At 38.5% G+C, this 17,236-nt stretch overlaps 1 protein-coding gene across 14 annotated transcripts in view; it reads left to right on the forward strand.

The window, feature by feature from the left end:
• MRTFB (myocardin related transcription factor B) overlaps positions 1-17,236 on the forward strand; it is a 223,829-nt gene that overhangs the window by 21,784 nt on the left and 184,809 nt on the right. For 2 of the 14 annotated variants that reach the window (XM_061401159.1, XM_061401156.1), the window contains exon 3: positions 3,434-3,509. The exons of the other annotated variants lie outside the window; for them this stretch is intronic. The gene's annotated coding sequence lies outside the window, so the exon portion shown is untranslated. The remainder of the gene's footprint in view (positions 1-3,433; positions 3,510-17,236) is intronic. 14 annotated transcript variants of the gene reach the window in all.

Here is a 17,236-nt window from a genome sequence, read left to right on the forward strand (position 1 = left end):
TTTTTTTTTTAAAGAAAATGTCTCTTATTAAAAAAAAATTTCCCTCCATACCTGGTTTCTGAAGATACAAGAGGGAGATTGTTGTTTTAGGAGTGTGTCAGTTGATAGAACCTGGGGTTCTTAAGGTGGTTGCCAGAAATGTGGGCTTCTGATTAAGGTCATTTGGCTTCCTTACTTCTTTGACTTGAATCTTTAATAAATTTCCGTTATCTCCTTGTTTTAAAGCCTGGTGCTGAGCAGGAGATCTCACAGGTGGAAATCCATAAGCTGTTTGGTGATTATACATACTTGCAATGTTCAGTGAAAACTTTTGATTTTAAAATAGGGAGCTGAAGGGATTTGAAGCCACTTGGTGAGATTGCAACACTTCATTTTCTTAAATGAAAATGTGTTTTTTTTTTCTTGCAGTAGTGAGAAAAAACTTCCATTAATGACACCTAACTCCTGCCACCCAGAAATGACTGCCATTGTTATTTTGATGAAACTCCATTTAGAAATTTATGAATATAGAAGTATTTACATATAAATCTTTAAGTAAATTGGTCTTTTATTTAATACAACAGTATATTCTATGTATCTTTGCACATGAATTGTAAAAGACATGTATAATTGTATACAGTCATTTTACTGACAATATTTGATTGTTTAGAGGCACCATACTTTAATTGAATCATTCATTTGATGACTGTTCGGATGGTTTCTAGTGGATAATAGTGTGTCAGACAACCCTGTACCTACATCATTATATGCTTGTTCATTTATCTTCTTTGAAGTGTAACTACTGGGTCAAAGATGATACGCATTTTAAATGTAGGTGCTTGTGGCTAAACTGCCCTCTGTAAATAAAGGCCCCTTCCCAACTGAAATTTACCAGAGTCCTGTTTTCCATGTCCTTACCCACACTGAGTTTTGTTCATGTGTTTAATGCTTACCCGTCCAATAGGAGGAAAAAATGGTGTCTTTTTGAGATAGCAGGGCTTTCTTGTTTTTAATTGTATTTGTTTGTTTTGGGCTGTGCTGATCTTTGTTGCTGCACTCGGGCTTTTCTAGCAGGGGCTACTCTTCAATGCAGTGTGCGGGCTTCTCGGGGCAGTGGCTTGTCCTGTGGAGCACTGGTTCTAGGGGCGTGGCCTTCAGTAGTTGTGGCATGTGTTATCTTCCCAGACCAGGGATTGAACCTGTGTCTCCTGCACTAACAGGTGGATTCTTTGCCATTGGGCCACCAGGGAAGCAAGATAGCAGGGTTTCTGACTGGAGTAAACCTTTCATGTTTAAAGACCTCTTTCATCTGATAGCCTTATTTACATAAAAAATTTCCTTGTTAAAAACATACATGTGATTCTTGTGTGTATGTGAAACACTCTTGGACTTTAAATGTGATGAAAATGTTGGAATATGTTGAGATCTTTGTTTTTAGGTCTATTACCCTGATTGAAAGTGAAAGTCGCTCAGTCGTGTCCAACACTGCAACCCAGGCCAGGATACTGGAGTGGGTAGCCTTTCCCTTCTCCAGGGGTCTTCCCAACCCAGGGATCGAACCCAGGTCTCCCGCATTGCAGGCAGATTCTTTACCAGCTGAGCCACAAGGGAAGCCCAAGAATACTGGAGTGGGTAACCTATCCCTTCTACAGGGGATCTTCCTGACTCAGGAACCGAACTGGGGTCTCCTGCGTTGCAGGTGAATTCTTTACCAACTGAGCTATCAGGGAAGCCCATTACCCTGATTAATTCAGTATAAATATTTTTAAATTGTTGTTGTTCAGTCACTAAGTTGTGTCCGACTCTTTGTGACCCCATGGACTGCAGCACACCAGGCTTCCCTGTCCTTCACTATCTCCTGGAGTTTGCTCAAGCTCATGTCCATTGAGTCGGTGATGCCATCCAACCATCTCATTCTCTGTCTTCCCTTCTGCCTTTAGTGTTTCCCAGCATCAGGATCTTTTTCAGTAAGTTGGCTCTTCACATCAGGTGACTAAAGTATCGGAGCTTCAGCTACAGTGTCAGTCTTGCCAGTGAATATTCAGGGTTGATTTCTTTTAGGATTGACTGGTTTGATCTTCTTGCTGCTCAAGAAACTCTCAAGAGTCTTCTCCAGCATGACAGTTCAAAAGCATCAGTTCTTTGGAGCTTAGCCTTTATGATCCAACTCTCACATCTGACATGACTATTGGATAAACTATAGCTCTGACTATACGGACCTTTGTCAGCAAAGTGATGTTTCTGCTTCTTAATATGCTATCTAGGTTTGTCATGGCTTTTTTCCCCAAAGAATAAGCATCTTTTAATTTTGTGGTTGCAGTCACCATCCACAGTGATTTGGAACCCAAGAAAATAAAACCTGCCACTGTTTCCACTTTTTCTCCATCTGTTTGCCGTGAAGTGATGGGATCAGATGCCATGATTTTAGTTTTTTGAATGTTGAGTTTTAAGCCAGCTTTTTCACTCTCTTTCACCCTCTTCAGGAGTCTTTAGTTCCTCTTTGCTTTCTGCCATTAGTGTCATCTGCATGTCTGAAGTTGTTGATATTTCTCCCAGCAGTCTTGATTCTAGCTTGTGATTCATCCAACCCAGCATTTCACATGATGTACTTCAAATATAAGTTAAATAAGCAGGGTGACAGTATACAGCCTTTATGTTCTCCTTTTCCAATTTTGAACCAGTCTATTGTTCCATGTCTGGTTCTAATTGTTGCTTCTTGACCTGCATACAGGTTTCTTAAGAGGCAGGTAAGGTGGTCTTATGTTCCCATCTCTCTAAGAATTTTCCACTATTGGCGACTAACTAATATTACTGAGTTAGGTGACTATGCATTCACATGTATACATATGAATGCCAATGTTGAGTTTCATCTGTCCAGAGGATTTTGCCAGTTTCTGATATGAATATGAGCTCTAATTTTATGTTTATTTTAGATTTTATTTCAAATAAAAGTTGCCTAAGGAAGGTCTCACATGAAACAAACATGTACTTTGTCATCGGCTTACTGTTTCTTTTTTGACTTAATTGAAAGCCAGTTAAAATTCATCTTTTTCCTTGATATAGAATGCATCTTCTTATAGATTGCCTTTCATGTGAAGGCTTTTCTTTTCACTCCAAGTTAACATTGTTGAGGCTTGGACCTAGTGTGTTTTATGCACCAGCTTATATCCAGCAACTGCTGTGATACCTGGCACGCACATGGCAGATACTCAAATCATTTTTGTAGGAATTAATGATTGGTCAGTATCATCATTGTTAAGTTAGAATTAAGAATCAAATGCGATGTGCCTTCAATTTTAATTAAGAAATTTAATTTCTTGGAGAAGAAAACTAGCACCTGTGATGTTTAAATGCACCTAAATCTAGATGTATATAATTGTGACATTTGCTACCGTAACCTCTTGTGATGTTTTGTTTGGACTGTTGATTTGGATTCTGTCCAATTTCTTCGCAGAATTCCACATACAACTGCATTTTAAATCTGCTTTTTTGTTTGTTGCTGTTAAGGGGAAAGTAACTGTCTAAAATAGGTAAAGTACTTGATCTACTATTTACGATATGTTTCATATTATACAGATGGGAATATCTTTGAGTTATTTGAAGACAAGGATAAAGTAAATTATAATGGAGAGAAATTGAGGTATATTTTAATTGTGTAGTTCAGCATTTGTTAAAAGTAGAGAAATGGATTGCCAGCCATTAAGAAGAATGTGTAAATCTTTGTCCAGTATCCTGCCTATTAAGCGTTTCTGACTCACAACCAGTTTTTCACAGCCAAAATAAACAGAGAGAATGGAACAATTATCTAATAGATTTAGGCAATGTTGAGGATTCTTGTTTCATACACTTTGTTTCCACTGGAGTATGGGATTCTAAAGAATGCATGTGCTAGCTTTAATTAGTATTTTAGCAGCAGCTATTTGCATGTAAAATTTTTTTAATTTATTAAATAATCCCCTAGCAATTTATTTGTACTTTAACTTTCTTAGCAGCTCCTTCCTTAATAAATCTAAAGTTTTTAATAAATCTAGGCAGGCTTGAAAGGAAATTATTGAGTCTTCATTTAGTAAGGTCTAAATTAATTATATTTTCTGGACTTTACCCTCTATCTTATTGTGGCTAATGGTATGATCCTGTATTTGTTTTCTAAAATAAGTGAAGTTCTATGTTATTATATCTCTTTTCTCCAGTAGTATAGGAAGTTCCTTATATTATAGCTTTCATTTCACTGATGACTTACTTTCTTTAATTGCATGCTTTAAAACTCTAATTCTAAAAATACTTCTGAAAAGTGAGGCATTACTAGTAGCAGTTAAACTGGAGTCTTAATTAAACTTAAGACTATCATTTATTTCTCCTCTGAGCTGCGTTTGTAAAAATTTTTATACTGTATTTAAACAGATTTTAAGACATTCTTATGCACTTAATGGGTTGGATTTTATGCATTTGCAACAGTTTCTTCCTATTTTAGGCATAAAGCTTAAAGTTTAGACTGGCAGTGTAAGTGGTTATTTGATTGGAAAGTTGGAAAGAAGAGAAGTTCTGTCTTCATATACAGGATTTGTGGTGGTAGAATATTCACATGAAACTGTTTCATGGTCAGGGTGAGAGTACTGAACCGCAACAGGAGGGCAGAGTAAGTGCTGATGTGTGGTATAGAGAACATCCCCCCAGCAAGGGCAACACTTGGCCCTCCTTCTGTAGCATTTACAGTGAGTTAGTCCCTCACAGAGGTTTTATTAAATTCGGAGTCTTAGGGGGAGGGTTTGGGGAAGAGGGATAGAGAACAGAAGCTTTGGGCTACAAGTTCCATAATGAACGTAGTGTTTGGTGGAGCTCCCCAGGGGTAGGCCTCTCCAGCCTCTTAACATCCCATCCCCCTTGAGACCCTGGACGCTTTGTGCTGTGAGAGAACTTGATCTGGAGCTGGGCGGAGGGAGTCTACCATCTACCACTGCAGAGTCTCAATTCACTTCAGTTCAGTCACTCAGTCCTGTCCGACTCTTTGCGACCCCGTGGTCTCACTGCAGAGTCTGGATGCAGAGTCTCTAAGTAGACTTCCGCCACGCAAGTGTGAGGTAGTGGTGTAATGACAAACACGAGAATTCCACACAAGCTTTACCTCTGTGCCTGTTTGTTCAGAGAGGACACCTAATTCATGGTGTGGCTTATGTTTGTGTCTGTTAAACCCAGTAAGTTTTGTTGTAAGTAGATTTCAGTCTGTTTTAATGTAACAAAGTTTTTTGTCTGAATCTTCTGGCAGCCATCTCTCAAATGTTAATGGTAATAGCTGTCAGTAGGAAGGGTATCCGCCTACATCTTTTCTGCAGTGCTTGAAACCATCCCACTTCCTTTTTCTTTTTCTTTAAGAACTGATTACTGACACTTGGGAATTATAATCAGATTTCATCAATCTTTATGGAAAGGTTACCAATTATTGCACTGAAAAACAGGCATTTGTCTCTAATAGTAAGTGTTTCTTTTGGTATGTCTCTCTCAGTTCATTGCTTTTAAATACCTCTTAGGTGAATGAATGCTTTGTGTCATGCCCTGATTTAATACATTTAAAGCAGACTTTATTGATGGCTTTCTTACTTTCAGTTATATGGGAGGGGGAATAATTTAATAGAGAATTTTCATAGGATCTTTTGGTTGCTTAGATGTCCTTGGGGTAGAAAAGAATGACTGGTGTCAGTTACTTCTGTTGTGATGCAAGCTCCAGAATCAATATTTGCGTTGAAGAGTTGAGAGCAGTGAGGGTTTTTATGGTGGGGATGTACATATTGAGCGTTGGGCTGTACCTTCGGTGTGTATTCTTTGATTTTGTTCTCTAATGACTCTCAGAGGCTAGATTCAGTCACTCCAGTTTTAGAGAATAGAAGGCTTGGTTATGAGATTTGTCCTTGGGCACTCAGCTAGTACATTAAAAACAAAACAATAACTTGAATCCAGATCTCTCTGGCTTTTCTTGTCACAGTTCTTAGAGTGTTTCCATTATCGTAGATGAGTGAAATGTTGGGCGGAACGAGGATACAGCCGCTTTATCAGCACCATCACCCTCGTTCTTACCCTCCTGTCTGTTTCTAATGTTCTTCAGCATTAACTGGCGAATTTTAGGAGCCTGCCAAGGTGTCTGGCTCATTGTGTTCAATACAACATAGGCTTGTTTAATTTAGCAGTGCTCTGAGATGAAAGGTTCATGACGGCCAAGTACAAACAGACCTTCTGTGGGATGTTAATTTTGTTATAGGAGAGAATACTTGTTTTTCCTTGCTCTGTGTTAATAAAGAAGCTGGCACATTTTCTCATCAGTTAAAAAGGACTTGAACTTGTTTAAATCTGTGTAATCAAAGGGAAGCGAGTGGTTCTGATAAACATTTTTCTTTGTGCAGTTTTTGGTTAATTCCATTTTATACCTGCCAGCAAATTGCAGTTTGTGTGCTCTTTTGTTCTTTTCTTCTTCTACTTTGAATTTGATTTTATGATTGGTCGCTGTGGGGATTTGGTGGTAGGAAAATAAATCATTTCCTCATTTGAACAGATTGTGTGTTTGTGTGTGTATGTGTGTGTTTACGACAGGTTATCCTGTAGTAGGCAGAGTGATTCAGTCAGGCCCCTGCATGGAGGTGTCACTATATGATTTTGTGTAGTAATTTTTTTTCATAACAGCTCTATTGACATGTAATTCACATACCATAAAGTTCACCCATTTAAAACATAAAATTCAGTAGATCTTTCTGTATTCACAGAGTTATGCATGGATCCCCAGTCTCATTCCAGAACACTTTCATCACCCCAAAAAGAAACCCCAGACTGAGTAGCAGTCACTTTCCATTCTTCCCTCTCTTTAGTCTCTGGCAACCACCGTTCTACTTTGTGTGTCTCTGAATTCAGAGTGTGTCATATAAATGGAATTATACAGTACGTGTGACCTTTTGTGTCTGACTTCTTTCACTTAGCATGCTTTTGAGGTTCGTCTGTGTCATAGCATATGTAAGAATTCATTCTTTTTTGTTGCTAAATAATATTCTACAGCATAGATAGATAACATTTTGTTTATTCATCCGTTGATGGCCACTTAGGTGGTTTCCAGGTTTTGGAAGTTGTGAATGCTACTGAGAACATTCATGTCTAAGTTTTTTGGGTGGACATCTGCTGTCGTTTCTCATGGATATATACCTAAGGGTAGAATTGCTGCCTTTCATGGTAACTCTATATTTAACTTTTTGAGGGACTGCCAAACTGTTTTCCAAAGTGGCTGTACTATTTTACGTTCCCATCAGCAGTGTTAGAGGATTCCATCCTGGCCAACACTTGTTATTTTTTGTTTTGTTTTTCATAGTAACCATCCCAGTGGGTGTGAAGTGGTCTCTCATGGTAATTTTGATTTGGATTTTCCCTAATGGCTGCTGCTGCTGCTAAGTCGCTTCAGTCGTGTCTCACTCTGTGCGACCCCTTAGATGGCAGCCCACCAGACTCCCCCGTCCCTGGAATTCTCCAGGCAAGAACGCTGGAGTGGTTTGCCATTTCTTTCTCCAATGCATGAAAGTGAAAAGGGAAAGGGAAGTCGCTCAGTTGTGCCCCACTCTTAGCAACCCCATGGACTGCAGCCTACCAGGCTCGTTCATCCATGGGATTTTCCAGGGAAGAGTACTGGAGTGGGGTGCCATCGCCTTCTCTGCCCTAATGGCTAATGATGTTCAATATTTTTTCATGAGCTTCTTGGTCACTTGTATATTTTTTAGAGAAATGCCTATTCACGTTCTTTTCCCATTTTAAAAACGGGATTGTCTTTTTATTGTTATAATGTTTTTGTGTATTCTAGATTTCTTTGCACCCCTCTGCCCTCCACATAGGTCTTTATCAGAGATATGAATTGTAAAATTTTCCTCCCTTTCTGTGGATTGTCTTTTCACTTTTTAAAAAGAATGTTCTTTGAAGAAATTTTTTAATTTTTGAGAAGACCAAACTTCTGTTTTTCTTTGGTTGCTTATGTTGTCTTGCCTCTGTTTGAAATTTTCTGCAAGTTAAAAAAAAATTGCACCTTATTTCTATACATCTGATTTTAAAAGTTGCTGCAAAATTAAATGATCAGCTGTTAACTATACAATGGATAGAGGTATTTAAACATCTTTCATATTTTCAAATATTCTCTTACAAGGTGAGAAGACCAAGTTTCCTAACCTAAAACTCAGTGTGCATTTTTTAAGTTAGAAAAAATGTCTTTCAATGTTCTGCCTAGCTCAGAATGCATGGGACATTCTGTGAACATTTTCAGTGTCTTGTATGTACTAAGCCCTTGACTAGGCTTGGGGATCCGGAGGTGACTGGGCCATGGCTCTATCCTCAAAGAACTAGAGCTCACATGCCAAGCTAGAAGTATCCACAGACAGTGGAGACCCATGGAAGGGAGGAAGGAGTACTCTTCTATATCTGGGTGAGAGTGCCTCACTGAAGAGTGGATACTTGAAGCAGCTCTATTGAGATATAATTCATGTACCATGAAGTTCACCCATTTAAAGCCTGTAACTCAGTAGATTTCAGTATATTCAGAAGAGTTGTGCTCAATCCGAACACAATGGCAATCAGGGTGGCAATCAGAACTTTTTGTTAGGGTCTTTGATTTTCTCCTCCAGTTTCTTGCTACTGTATACAGCGAGTGTCTAGACCAAGCATCTTGTAGCCATGGTATTTAGAATTCTTAGTGTAATAACATGTAGAAATGGATGTGACAACTTCGATGCCTAGATGTGAACCTAAACAAAACCACTTTACTTTCTTCAGGTTTTCCAGGTTTTCAGAAAGGAAAATTTCCTGCTTACCAGTCAGTTTAGCATTGGGCGGGGAGGGTGTATGTCTCTCTCTAAGCTAAAGCCCAAGTAATTCCATACAGTCAGAGCATAAAATGTGAGGCGAGGAGTAACAGGTGCGTGGCTGCAGAGGAAGATTGATTGTAGAGAGCTGGGTGTGTCCTGTTAAGGAGTTTAGATTTTGTCCCTGTTGATTCTGGAGCCACTCTCCAGCAGGGGGAGCGTGATATAGTCACTCTGGCCACTGTGTTATGGATGCTGCCTGCGGGGGCAGGACTGGAGACCAGAGTCCCATTAGGCTGTTGCGTTAGTCCAGTAAGAGTCAGTGAGGACCTGAACTAGGGTATTTGTGGCAGAGTTGGATAAGACCCAGGCTGGAAATGTTTAGGAGCTATCAGTCAGGAATCCTGGCTACAAGTAACAGAAATCCTCCTTAAGTTTAAACTATCTTAAGTTAAAAGAGGAATTAATTGGAAGGTTCTTGGAGAAGGTTGTAAAAGATATGAAATGCTGCAGAAACCAGAACAACCCAGGGTCCTTGGGGATTGGAAGAGGTCTCATCATCACAGGGACTCTTTCTCCCAACTCTGGGCCCTTGGGCTTCTGCATAGGGCAGGGGCTGTCTTCTTACTCTCCTGCCAAGAGGAAGAAAAAGCTCCTCTCTCCCAGCTCATTTTTAAAATCCCAGGGGCTCTCTTGGCTTTGAGTTTTTTGCCTTCACCAGGCATGGGGGTCTTTGAAAGCTGTCTACCACCATCACGTTGGGAGTTCCCAAAAAGAGGAAGGTTGTTGTGGGCAGAGCCAACCCTGCACACATGCTCGGGGAGTACTGAGATGGAGGAGATCTGAGGAGGAAGAGTGCTCCCACTTGTGTGTCTCTAGTAGCCTGTGATGGCGCCATTGCCACCGAGAACGCAAGTTCAGGGAGCAGGCAGACCGGAGTGCCATGAGTTCAGGTTTAGACCAGCTTAGACTGGGGCCTGGAACTAATCACAACTTGTATGTTACATATTTTTATGATTATTTGACCGGTTTGGCTTTCTTCACAATTAAAAGTCTCATGAGGACAGGAACTGTCTTCTTTTCTTCATTCTGAACTTCCAGAGCCCAGCATAGTATACTTGACACATAACAGGTATTCAGTGAATATCTGTGTGAATGATTCAGGTGAACACGTTCAGCAGGCAGCTGAGTGTACAGTTTGGATCTCAGTCGAGGACAGGAAATATAGATTTGGGAGTTATCAGTGTAGGGCTATGTAGTGGACATAGTGGCTAAGGAACTGTTATGAAAGTTCAGATACTGTGTAGACCTGAAATTTTCATGTCCAGGTAATGAAATTATGCCTTTTTTCTTTGCCATGCCAAGTATTATCAGTAATTATCTACTGACAATCCTGCTACTTAGTTTTTTAAATTTCGTGACTAAAATTAGATTTGTGATAGGTAGGGAAATAAAGGTGATAAAGACAGATTCTGTTTCCGTTTAAGAATAACTGACTCATAGGATGAAACCTTGGATATGATTTCAGATCACTCCTGTAAGCTCTCACAAAAGATGTTTATAAAAACACTTGGAACAATACAGATTGTACTAAGAAAATGTGCTTTGATCAACTCTGGAGATACAAAGCAGGGAACTTAATAAATCAAGTCCTATTTGTGAATGGAAAGGACTGGAAGTTCACCTTAAAAGTAAGAACTGAGTTCACAGCAAGACCTAAATTTTGTATTCTGAATAGCAGATGTTAACTTATTTTCATCTTTTATATATTAAAAAAAAGAATTGCAGGTTTCAGATTTTGGCATCTTGAAATCTGACTCCTGATTCCTATCTCTTAATAGCTTTTGGAACACTAGTCTAGAAATGGAATTTGACTTTGGTTTTTTACCCTTTAATTTTGAGGTGAATGTGCTGCCAGCTCTGTCTTTCCTCTATATTCAAGAAAACCAAATCACAGGTAGCTTGGATATGGTATAATTTTTATTATTTAAATATTAGAAAAATAGGGTCTTGTTTATGTAAAGTAGTAATGTTACGTTGACACTTGGGAAAGATGGTTTTTTGGTTTTTGTGCTTTTTTTCATTTTAGTGCATAAATAGAATTGTATTACTTTTAGGGCTAAACGCTCTCATCCTACCACCTTGCCATATGACAAGATATTATAGTAAATTGCATGTATTTTAAGTGTCTTTGTTTATTGCCTAGATTCCTTTCTTACCCTCCTAGTAGAAATGTGAGCCATATTTGTTTGTTTAATTTTTTGCCAAAGAACTTTAACTAAATTTGCCTGACTCCCAGTGCAGGCAAGTGTCTTTTAGCAAGTTAATTTAAAGGAGCATTTCTAAAAACTCAAATTGCATAGATTATAGCATTCCAGCTTTTTAAATTACTGTTAAGATATATGTTTAAAATATGACACAGATGATTTTCTTTTGGTTTATAGATTAATGCTTATTCTTTCAAATAGGTTCAACACATATCTGATAGACTAAGACTTTGTGCCTTCTGAATTTTACCAAGGCTCCTTCAAGACTGGGAAAGAGAATACATTTCAGTTCTTAATGATAAAGTCAAAATTATGAGTTTGACTCCTGCGTAAGCTAGTTAAGTTATAAATGGGAAAATCTCCATGCTGAGACCCCAGACCCCAGCAAACTGTATCCTTTTTGAAATCAGTTAGAGCTGAAATGAAAGAAGGTTGATTTCTGGAGGCTCCTGGAGAAAAAAAAAACTTTAAATACCTCTAATATAGTTTAGCTTATTCTGTATTCTGAAATGATTTTCATCAAGAGGTTCTTACCTTCATTCTTTTCTAGTTAATTTTTCAGAGGTAGAATCATTCAAAATAGAAAAGTTCACAGCCTAGATGTCAGAGGGGTTCGTCAGCAGCCCTTACGGATGGTGGTGCACAGTGGCCCTTGGGAAGAGGCCTGACTCGCTCGTGCCGCTGGGCCCGGGGCTCATCAGGGCCACTCCTTTGTTGCATCGCTTTCACATATGCCGTATCTCCACTCCTTAGTTCTTGGATTTTTTTGGTAACTAATAAATATAATTTTATCATATATGATAATATTACTTTGTCATATAATTTTATTACTGTATCATTCATGATGAAAGTGAAAAGGAGAGTGAAAAAGTTGGCTTAAAACCCAGTGTTCAAAAAATGAAGATCATGGCATCAGGTCCCATCACTTCATGGGAAATAGATGGGGAAACAATGGAAACAGTGAGAGACTTTCTTTTGGGGTGCTCCAAAATCACTGCAGATGGTGACTGCAGCCATGAAATTAAAAGATGCTTGCTCCTTGGAAGAAAAACTATGACCAACCTAGACAGCATATTAAAAAGCAGAGACATTACTTTGCCAACAAAGATCCACCTAATCAAAGCTATGGTTTTTCCAGTAGTGATGTATGGATGTGAGAGTTGGATTATAAAGAGAGCTGAATGCCAAAGAATTGATGCTTTTGAACTGTGGTGTTGGAGAAGACTCTTGAGAGTCCCTTGGACTGCAAGGAGATCCAAGCAGTCCTTCCTAAAGGAAATGAGTCCTGAATATTCATTGGAAGGACTGATGCTAAAGCTGAAACTCCAATACTTTGGCCACCTGATGCAAAGAACTGACTCATTGGAAAAGACCCTGATGCTGGGAAAGACTGAAGGCAGGAGGAGAAGGGGATGACAGAGGATGAGATGGTTGGATGGCGTCACCGACTCGATGGACCTGAGTTTGAGCAAGCTCTGGGAGTTGGTGATGGACAGGGAAGCCTGGCATATTGCAGTCCATGGGGTTGCTAAGAGTCGGACACAGCTGAGCGACTGAACTGAAAAATAATTATAAAAGGAACATTAAATAATGGGGGAGGAGGAACATCCAAATAGTTTACCTTTACCCAGATTTAGTCTAATTAAGGAAGGATTTGTCTGAGTTATGGAAAGTTTAAAACAATTGAAATGCACCTCTGATTAAGTGTGTGTAGAATTTAGGCTAATGTGTTGCTTAGCAGTTGTAAAGACTGGTGATTCTAAATAATATATGCATACTCTGTATGTAAACTGACATTTCTAATGGACTTTAGGTGTGGTTTCTGTAGTTTAAGTAGCTGATGAATCTTGATTATGCTCTCAGTAAACAGTCTTTCTCACTAGACAGAGAACGCAGACACTTTTCAACCAGCACGTGCTTCTGTGTTTGTCACACCTGAATTTAATAAGTTTTATTCTGCATCTCCGAAGTAGTGAAATAGTGTGCAGAAATGCTTTTAAGGGTGGAAGTGTGTGGTTTGTAGGCTTCTTTTACAGATGTGTTGCCATGAAACCTTGTATATAGAACAGCTCATCTTCAGATGACAGTAGAGGTCTGGACTGGCCCTCACACAAGCTCGAGGAGCTCCATTTGAAACCGTTGTTCAGGCTGTCGTGAATGAAAGGTCGAGTCTGGGGAGGAATGAAGGATAAATTACTTGTCTGTATATCCTATTTGTTAATACTTTATACTGTATTATTTACTTACGTGAAAAACACGGGTGCAATTTAAAATGTTTGACACCACCATACACATGGTCAAAAGTAATAATCACACTGGCAGCTACTCTACCTCATAACTTTAAGGCAGTCTTTTCCTCTTAGAGGAAAGACCTTGCCTGACTTGCCAAGATTATGATAATGAAGGGTACCCAAAAGCCAAAGCGAGGAAGAGAAATTATCCTATATACCTAGTCCTGTCAACAGTGTTGTTCTCTCTTCCGTGTTAAGACATAGTCCGATTAAAGTGAGTTAGAGAAGAACAATCACACTGAGAATAAACCACCAGTGCTCAAGGTTGTAACAGTCCCCATTCTCAGACACGTGTGGTCCCTGTGGGGGCCTGGCTGGGAGACTCACTGCTAAGGAGTTTACGGTTTCTTCTCTTCATCATGGGGAATAGCTCTGTCATCTTGGGCAGGTTCTTAAGGTCATTGGTGCTCTACCAGTCTGTGAAATGCCTCATCACAGAATTGCCATGAGGGCAAGTGGAAATGGCTGCATCTGAAGTGGTTAGCACAGTGCCTGGCTGTTATAAATCGTCAGTAGGTGTTAGGTGACGGACATTAACAAGGCAGCAGTAATGGACGGAGGAGATGCTGTGAAGAAGCACAGATTCGGCTCTCAGCTTTAGTGGACTCCACTGTGACAGCTGTCATTCTACCTTTTAAATTAAAGAAAATATTGGAGGCGAGTTGGAAAAGCTTCATAATGAAAACCTTGTTTACTCTAAGCTGTTGAATGTCTCTCCTTTTTTGGACATGTCTTACCCGTTTACCTTAAAAATTTTTATTTTCATTTTTACAAATCTGAAAAACAAAAATGAAAAGTTAAAATTACAGAATATGCTGGTTGGTTTTTCGTGTTTCATTTTAATGGTCATTGCTTCTCTACAGGAATGAAAATATTCACAAACTGTGCTCACAGAACTTGTGGTCTGGAATGCCGTGGTTACCGAATATTTAGGAGCCACCAGGGAAGTCTGTTTAGGAGATTAGCAGTGTTTAATGTGGATGTGAGTTTGGATATGATGTGTTTAGAACATGTGACAGAATCAGTGTCAGTCAGAATTTACTAAAAGCTTATCACCTGATAAAATTGTTCCTTTGAGAACAGAAAACATGATAGTTCAAAGACAGCTTAAAATTTTTAGGAAAGGAATAACAGTTTCTAGGGAAATCTGAAACACAGTACATCAACGGTTTTCTCTAACAAGGGATATTTATTGAATTTTTTTGTCCATTGCATGAGTTCATTGGATTCTTTTATTAAAAAAATCCTAAACGAGGAGCACCACTGCACAAGAGAAAATATAGTATAGATTTTCAAATGGATGCCCTTGATAAGCTGTAAACTGTCGTATATATTAATGGCAAGAGGTGTGGACCTATTGAGTTCTGTTTGTGATGAATAAATAAGCTTATGTCTTCTGTCAGATGTGAGTACCAGCTTTGGTCCAATTGACACGGCATTCTCTAAAATCAGCAGAAGAGAATGCGCTATGGTGCAGTATCTCGTCTGACACTAACAGGGACTTGACTTAAAGCTGCCTAGTTGTTATAGATAGTTAATTAATTAATTATGGGTCTTGCTATGTGTTTTTCACATCTTTTTATACTTCTAAACTGCCAGAATCTCTTAGAGATGACAAGTTCCACTCTGTGTATGGAAGTACTTTTTTTTTTTTTTTTTTAACATTTGTCCTGAATTCACTTAGGTTTCAAAAGATACCTTTGTTCTGGAATTTTAAGCTGTCAGTGTATAATTCTTTATTCATCTTATCACTGGCATTTATTATTTTAACTTTATATTAGAAGAAGAATCATCCTGTTTCCATTGATATTCTTTAGTTGTATTATTTAAGTGCAGTGACTAAAATCTTACAGACTAGATGCAGAATGGCTTTGTAATTTGCTGCTGACCGTGCTGCCTGAAACCCAGAACGTACAACAATGACAGACAGAGTACATGTGCAGTAAATGTTTATTTGAATTAATGAATTGCTCTAGGCTAACTTGCGGTTATAATATTTTCAAAATTGAGTGACCAAGCATTCAGTACTGTAGTTTAGCTAAACATTTGGGCTTTGTTTGAAGCCAATAAACAGACCGCCGTGTAATCCAGGGAGACCAGTCTGTTCACTTTTCCGTCCAATAGTAATTTACTTTTACAGTTGTGTTTATATAGAGTAAAGGTCAAAAGAAAAGATGTATTTGAGGCAGTTATATCAATTGCTTCACTACAATGAAAGATTTTCAATATGCTAATGAAAAAGGGGCAATTTAGAATGGATATTGTAAAATATAAGCAGCTATTTTTTCTCCAGCTTTATTGAGGCGTAATTGACCTGCAGTAAATGGCATGTGTTTAAAGTGTACGATTTCATCTGTTCTGACAAACACAGACACCCTTGAAACCATCACCACAGTAAGAACATTGAAAGTACCCATGGCCGGCGAAAGCTTCTCTGTGCTCTTGGTAATGCCACCCTCACACCCTTCTGCTTGTATCTCCATGCCGCCACTGACCTGTTGCTGTAGATTAGTTTGCCTGTTCTAGGTTTTATGTAAGTGGATTTATGTACTCTGTACTCATTTTTGCCTAGCTTCTTTCACTCAGTGTAACTATTTCAAGGTTCGTTCATGTTGCTGAGTGTATCAGTAGTTTTTTCCTTTATTCCTGAGAAATACAGATACTCCACAGTTTGTGTATGTATTCACTGTTGATGGTCATCTGGGTGTTTCCAGTACAGGCTATTATAAATAAAGCTGATCTGAAAGTTTATATACAAGTCTTTGTATGGACATGTGCTTTCTTTTCTCTTAGGCAGATACCTAGGAGTGGGATGGCTCTATCCTGTGGTAGGTTATGTTCAAGTATTTTAAAACCATCAAATTGTTTTTCAAGTTGTCATGTCCTTTTACATTTATCACCAGCAGTGCATGAGAGTTCCAGTTACTCCACATCTCTGTCAGCAGTTAATATGGTCAGTCTTTTTAATTCTAGTCATTCTAATAAATGTGTCGTGGTATTATCTCATTGTGCTTTTAATTTGCATTTTCCTAATGACTAATGTGTTGAGTACTTTTTTATGTGCTAATTTGCCATTTCTCTGTGAAAGGTCAGATCTATTATTCATTGATTATATTTTTTGTTTTCTTATTGCTGAGTTTTGAGAGTTCTTTGTATATTCTATATATAGATTCTTTATTAGATAAATGATCTGCAAATATTTTCTCCAAGTCTGATTTGTCTTTTTATTTTCTTAACGGTGTCTTTCAAAGAGCAAAAGTTCTTAAGTTTGACGTTCAGTTTATCAGTTTTTCTAATTTATGGGTTATGCTTTTGGTATCATATTTAAGAAATCTTTACCTAATCCTTGATCATAGAGATTATCTCCTGTTGTCTTGTAGAAGTTTCGTAGTTTTAGGCTTTTACATTTAGGGATATGATCCATTTTGACTTGATTTTTGCATGTGATACAAAGTGTGATCAGAGTTCGTATTTTTTGCATATGGATATCTGGTTGTTCCAGCACCATCTGTTGAAGTGACCATTCTCTCTTCACTGAATTGCCTTTGCACCTTAGTCAAAAGTCACTTGTGGTCTATTTTGGAGTCTGTTTTGTTCCATTCGTCTTTTGTCTGCCATTATGCTTCTACTATCTGGTCCCATCACTTCATGGGAAATAGATGGGGAAACAGTGTCAGACTTTATTTTTTGGGGCTCCAAAATCACTGCAGATGGTGACTGCAGCCATGAAATTAAAAGACACTTACTCCTTAGAAGAAAAGTTATGACCAACCTAGATAGCATATTTAAAAGCAGAGACATTACTTTGCTAACAAAGGTCCCTCTAATCAAGGCTATGGTTTTTCCAGTGGTCATGTATGGATGTGAGAGTTGGACTGTGAAGAAA

The sequence above is a fragment of the Bos javanicus genome, chromosome 25 (assembly GCF_032452875.1).
Source record: "Bos javanicus breed banteng chromosome 25, ARS-OSU_banteng_1.0, whole genome shotgun sequence".
NCBI classification, from domain to species: domain Eukaryota; kingdom Metazoa; phylum Chordata; class Mammalia; order Artiodactyla; family Bovidae; genus Bos; species Bos javanicus.